This window comes from Oncorhynchus gorbuscha, linkage group LG23, assembly GCF_021184085.1.
Source record: "Oncorhynchus gorbuscha isolate QuinsamMale2020 ecotype Even-year linkage group LG23, OgorEven_v1.0, whole genome shotgun sequence".
Taxonomy (NCBI): domain Eukaryota; kingdom Metazoa; phylum Chordata; class Actinopteri; order Salmoniformes; family Salmonidae; genus Oncorhynchus; species Oncorhynchus gorbuscha.
In genome coordinates this window covers 49,030,852-49,037,278 of record NC_060195.1, presented here as the reverse complement: position 1 = coordinate 49,037,278, position 6,427 = coordinate 49,030,852, and the positions used below count along the sequence as shown (strand labels likewise).

Genomic DNA, 6,427 nt, shown 5'->3' with positions numbered 1-6,427 from the left:
AATAAAAGCCAACATACACTCATTAATTCTGTCACGTTCTTCACTCACTCAGTTTGATACAAAAATAACACATACAAATTTTTAACAAACATGATAATCCCTTTACTGGTTTGTCATCCAGCATGTTATGATGTTCTTTCGACATTAGAAAGTTCAAATGTGCTGTTACATACCTGTAGTGATAATAAGAAACGGGCACAAAAGTTAGTCTTTACAGTTCTGGCACTTTTTTTATTCTAAGGAAATTATGTGCGCTTGGTCAGAACTTGTTGCTTTCCTCACTGCCACAGTGAAACAGCGCCATCTATTGGACTGATGGGCTAAATACTGCTAAAGCGTGTAGGAAAGAGTTGGGTTTTTTAACCTTTATTTAACTAGGCAAGTCACTTACGAACAAATTCTTATTTACAATGACGGCCTACCGGGGTACAGTGGGTTCACTGCCTTGTTCAGGGGCAGAATGACACATTTTTACATAGTCAGCTCGGGGATTCAATCCAGCAACCTTTCGGTTACTGGCCCAAAGTTTATTAAGACACATACAATTTGTTTTGTTTTTTAATTAGGGGGTGTCTATTTTGTGTGACAGTTTTTCAACCTATTACACTAACAAGCTATTTTGGTTAGATCAAATATTTGTGGTTAGCTAGAAACTCATGAAAATGAGTTGGGATGCACAATATATTGGTAAGCATATCAGAATCGGCCGATATTATCTAAAAATACCAACGTCGGCCCAATGTCTAGTTTAACGCTGTGCGCAAAAATGATGACAATGCTGACGCTATACATGCAACACAGCATTCCTTACCACAATTTCTGCTGTGGGGATCTATTTAGAAGTTTCAAACGAAGATAACAAAAAGGCCATATGCAACGTTTGTGCTCCTATTATTTCCAGAGGGGAGAAATTGAAATCATTCAATACCACAAACCTAATTACTCATTTGAAAATGCATCATCCCCAGATGTTCAGAGAATACTCAGGACAAAAGCAGAAAAAAAAATGAACACATACTTCCAACAACTAAACAAGTTCAAGTCGAGCAGTCATTTGAAAGAGGAAAAACATTTCAGCAAGACAATTCAAAGGTGAAACCCATTAATGCCAAGATAATGGGATTCATTGAGCTTGACAATCAACCGTTCTCGTTCATGGATGATGTTGGCTTTCGACTGGTCAAGCACCTCGAGCCCCAGTACATACTACCAAGTAGGGGCTATTTTTCAGATGTTGCACTACCGGAGTTACACAGTATTGTTGAAACTCACATTAATTAGCTACTTGATATGGGCGTCACTGCTATTAGCTTCACAACTGACATTTTAACCAGCGATGTCAGCCCAATGAGCATGCTGAGTCTGACAGCACAGTGGGTCGACAAGGATTTCGTAATGAGGAAAGCCGTATTGCATGCTCAAGAATGTGCTGGTTCTCATAACGCTTCTGCCATTTCAATGGCATTTGAGAACATGTTTGAAACATGAACACACTCCTAGCTCCATTCGAACAACTGACTTGAGAAATAAGCTCATCAACTGAGTCTACAGCAGACGTGATTATCCTCCGTCATGGCACTTGAAAGACCTGCTCAACAAAACTGTCAAAACAGACCGTGGGGTTAAAACTTGCAAAAGTACTCTACTAGAGGCTGTGAACAAGTGATTCGGTGGCATTCTTTGCGGTGTCACCGCTATGCTCGATGCTAGATACAAGGGCCGCTACTTTGATGCAGACAAGAAACAGGGTTTAACTGAAATGTTTGACACAGCTGAACAATATGGAAACATACAGAGTGACAGTGCGCACCGAAGAGGACCCACGACATCCTGGTTGAGATTGAAATGACTGAACAAATGAACAACGAAACAGCACAGCAAGTAAGTGAAAGAAATATGTTTTGATTATGTTTTACTGGTAATGGGGACATACGTAAATGCCAACAAAATAACATTTTGGTCAGTGTGTGTTTCAACTATTTAACTGTACTAGAATACTTAAAAGGCCCTACAAATTTTAATAGCGGTTATGTCGGTGCATCCCTAAATTTGCTAGACAACCACCGACTGTAGTTACGTGTGCAAAGAATGTTCCTTACAAGTAAAAAAAATAAAAAATAATGACTTGTGACCTATTATTGACAAGTCCTTCGTGAACTAGCCAGCTAGTTAACTTTAGCTCATAGTTTGTGTAGTCATACTTTTTCAAACTAGCCTGACACAACATGCTAGCCCACCAAAGCAAGGATATATCCAGCTATATATTGCCTGGTGGGCTAGCTGGTTAGGCACCTTGGTTGCCTAGTTGGCTACATTAGCTAAAGTTAACTAGCAAACGTTGCACCGTATCTCACTGTCGTGTAGTCTGACTTTCCCAACAGGCGATGGATGACATGTTAGCGAAAACATTAAATATCCCTGCCCTGGTGGACAAGTTAGCATGTCACCACCACTGGGGTCTGGGGAAAAATCTGACTACACGAACGATGAGCTAACGTAACTAGCTAGTTAAACTTTCAAAATATCCTGATGGGCTAACATTAGCTAGCATGTCAAAAGTGACTACACGAACGGTGAGCTAACGTTAACTATCTGGCCAGCTAGCTCACAAAGGATGTGTGGGCTCAATGTTTTTCCATACATAACACAAACGGTTTTGTTCCATTAGTCCATCTGTTGGACATGACTGATCAAATGGCCTGTGGAGTCAGGGATGGAAATTAAGCTAGCCCGAGGCTAGTACTTTTCAGACTGGGCTAGTGGTCAATGTACCAAACTATCCTAACACAGTAGTGAAATGTCTAGTATAAAATGTGCCAAACTGGCCTGACACAGCAGTGAAATGTTGCCTTTACAAACATCGCATGCCACAGATATGACCTACATGCTAGTAGAAATCATGGTCTGCTGGCCATTACCCCAAATCCTTATGTTCCATCCCTGCGTCTCAGTCCAGATGATCCCCTACTACTGTTGGTCCTCAGTGACCTCACGGCTGAGGGATTTAACTTTCCTCTTTAGAATTAGAATCAGACGTACAGTCTTATAGCTCATAGCAATACTTCATTTCTTCAGGAAAATAGTACCCTAGACTGTCCTGATCATCTAGTTGAGCATTCCAGATAATTCCTCCATCCCAGCAGAAATGTTCTATCCACATAGTAGGATTTTAGATGTGCAGCTAGATCAAAACCCAGTCTATTTTACCGTTACTATAGTCAAGTCTGTGGGTTATGATACCATTTTAGTAATTATTTTAGCTAGCTACTTTCAGGTGGGCGGACTGGAAACCCAGTGACAACACACTGGTCTGCAGCTGCCATTTTCTGTTGGGAAAGATAAATGGCCCAGTATTTACCAGAAAAAAGGTAGCTCATCCCCCATGGCAGAAGAGGAAGATCCAGATTGTTGATTGGGAAACAAGAACAAACAATGAGGTGTGACAATTGGGTGTTGAGGGACCATTTGTCACATTGTCCAGGGTGTGTTTGTGTTATGATAAACAATGTGTTTTCTGTCCAGATAAAGATGGGGATACAGCATTGAAAAATACCTAACACTGACCAAATGCCTCTGTTTTCCAGTCCAACAGGAGTGTATCCCTCAGACAATCCGTTGCATGGACATCTTGTACCAGTTGTGATCCAAGCGCAAGCATCTAGTTGTGGAGACTACAACAGATCGAGCCTGTGGACGGACAGGTCAGTAACTCATCAAATGTGACGCAATATTGTGTAAAACATTGAATTTGTAGATGCATCGGAATGTTGACTTCATGTCCCATTTCCCCCATGTTTTAGACATGAGGCGTGACATGCAGAACAACAAGCTCACCCAACGAGAAGCAGTGCATGATCAACGCCGTCCTCAGCAAGATCTCATGGAAGTGATGTACTCGCTCACTCCCTCTGGGGGTAAGACATCATTTAAACATCACATGAATATATTCCCACTGTGCCCATGATAAAATGCAATGTCAACTGTTTTACTACTGAATGAAACTGAGGAGATGCATTCAGACCAGCCTGTGATTGAACTTGAAGTTAACTATATTACTTTAGTTGGCTGCTGTGAGCAAAACTGGAATATAATATAACCTATTCTAGGAACCTTTTGTTTGTGTATGATCTTTTGCACCATAGGGACACTTGACCTCCACCACTGCTGTGGTGCCCACCAGGCCATCCGGTGAGGCACCCAGGATCCCAGACTCCATGACACAAAGCCTTGACTCCTGCAGATCCATCCCTGTAGCCATTTTTATTGCCCTCGTCTTTGATATCTATGCCCCACTTTACAGACAACAACCCATCCAATGACTGTGATCGGAGGACCCTTTTAGCAGCAACAGAGTAACAGGCTTGGCCCTAACCACTGCTCCATAACTGCTGGCCGTCAACCTCCCTCCCCTCATGGTGTGCCAGTTGGGGTTGGTGCGCTGTCCAGCTTGGTGCGCTGGTGTTGTTGTGCTGCTCTAAAGCCTCCTGCTGCTCCACCGACAGCGCCACGCCAGCCAGGATGCCTGCAAGCCCCAGGTTCCCTTGCTTCTAAACAATGTCCGGTACAGACAGGGATGACAGAAAGGGTAGCGGTTGTTCTGGCTCAGGTTCATGGAGATATGCCATTCCATTGAACTTGCCCTGGAGACGGTTCCTTAGCCACTGAAGATCGTCCTCTGTGGGATCCCCTGGACAGAGGGTTGCAGTCTTCGGCCGGGTACAGGTCCGCCACTAACTGCACCTAGTTGGGCACGGCTGGCTTAGGCTATATGGCTACACTTACGAGCTCCACGGAGGCATTCGCATGGGGTAGAGAGAATCCCCTGGTCACCTATAAACACCTGCCAAGATGAAGGATATTAAGTGCCACGTCTTTCAATGTATGACTTTGAACACCTTTTAATTAATTTGTAATAAGAAATGTGCTATATAAATAAAGTTTGATTTGATTGATGACATTAGAAGGTGTATAATATTTCATAAACTGTAATTTTCGAGGACAAGTGCAGTTTTCCCATAAATGTGTAATTAATCATTTGGGATTTTATCACTTGACATGTAAATCATAAAGTGGGAAGGATCCTATAAATCAAGACTGTAAATAAATAGAAAATGTGCCTTTGAAGATTTCTCTGGTAATGCAAGTACAATACAGGCTCAATTTCTAAACAAAGTCAATTCTGAATGTCAATAGATTTTTAGATTAATTCTCATCAATGACAACATTCTAGAACTGAGTTATCACTCACCTAAGTCTGGTATCCGGGGTAATCTGGTTAATGATTATATAGTTTATTAAGTGGCTCTTTCCTTGTAGAACGTTGACAGCTGTATAGAAAACATTGTATTGCTAATATGCTCAAACTTAACTTAATAGATAAACTCCCCGACACAGGATAAACTTTATCCCTCATGCTGGCCCTGATCAAACCAGTAAATTGCACCTCACAATAGCTGCACTTGTCCACATTGACAGATTTATAGTGGTCTTCTCCCCTTTTAATGTTCTTATGCTCATCCTTGAAAAATGCTATAAGGTCTTAAATAGACACCAAAGTCGATATACTGTACAAACAACTATCTAGGCTGATTTATTGATCTACTGCTCTGCCAACTAGCTAGCTAAAGTGTAGACAGTGGCTAGCGAAGACACAGAAAGGGGATGGAAGAATTCAAGTAATTTCAGTACAGCACATGGATTCATCATGGATTGGGCACAGGTCTCTCTCTGATCGTGTTGGTGAATGGTAGCTGACTATGTCGGCTAAAGATGAAGTGCTGGAACTTCCTGCAGGATTTTTTGCCTTGCTGAGGTTCTCAGTTGCGAATAAAAATTTGAGTAAATTGAGGTGAATATATTGATCAAACCTTGTCCAAGAGAGAATTACAGTTATCAAAACATCACACCAAGTTAAAACTACACCAAACACGTACCACATTTGAAGTGCTTGTAAAACTCACTATGTGGAAAATGAATGGTGGAAGATGATTAGAACCATTTATGTGTTTGACTGCAAAGTTTTATGGGTATTATGTGTCCACTGTGGAGCTCTATAGAAAGCAATAGTAATAGCATCTTTGTGTAGGCATTAACTCAGCCATGGCTCTTTGGCCAAAGCCTATGTGGAAATAAATTGAGTTTGTCGGGTTTTTGGATAAACGCCGAAAATAAAAACGGACTGAAAACAATTTTTTAATACGTATAAAAAACAAAACGTATAAGATTTCCTAAGCTTCCGTTAACCTCAGACCTAATTGTTGTGTTTTTCCCAAAACTTTATTTCCCCATAACTCATTTCCGGTTTTTAGATCTAAATTTACCCAGGTACCGCCTCATTTGACTCACGTGAACGTGCCAGAACATTGAGGCATATGCGCACTGTGTGGAGTTACCGACAACTTCAATGGTCTGTTATGAGACGAATTTT

General features: G+C 41.4%; 1 long non-coding RNA gene across 1 annotated transcript; it reads left to right on the top strand.

Moving 5' to 3' along the window:
• Nucleotides 1–840: 840 nt before the first annotated feature.
• On the top strand, nt 841–4,981 carry LOC124011469. The gene is made up of 4 exons (XR_006834584.1): nt 841–1,881; nt 3,585–3,701; nt 3,801–3,914; nt 4,143–4,981. It is a non-coding gene; the product is annotated as an uncharacterized LOC124011469 (long non-coding RNA).
• The last annotated feature ends 1,446 nt before the right edge of the window (nt 4,982–6,427 follow it).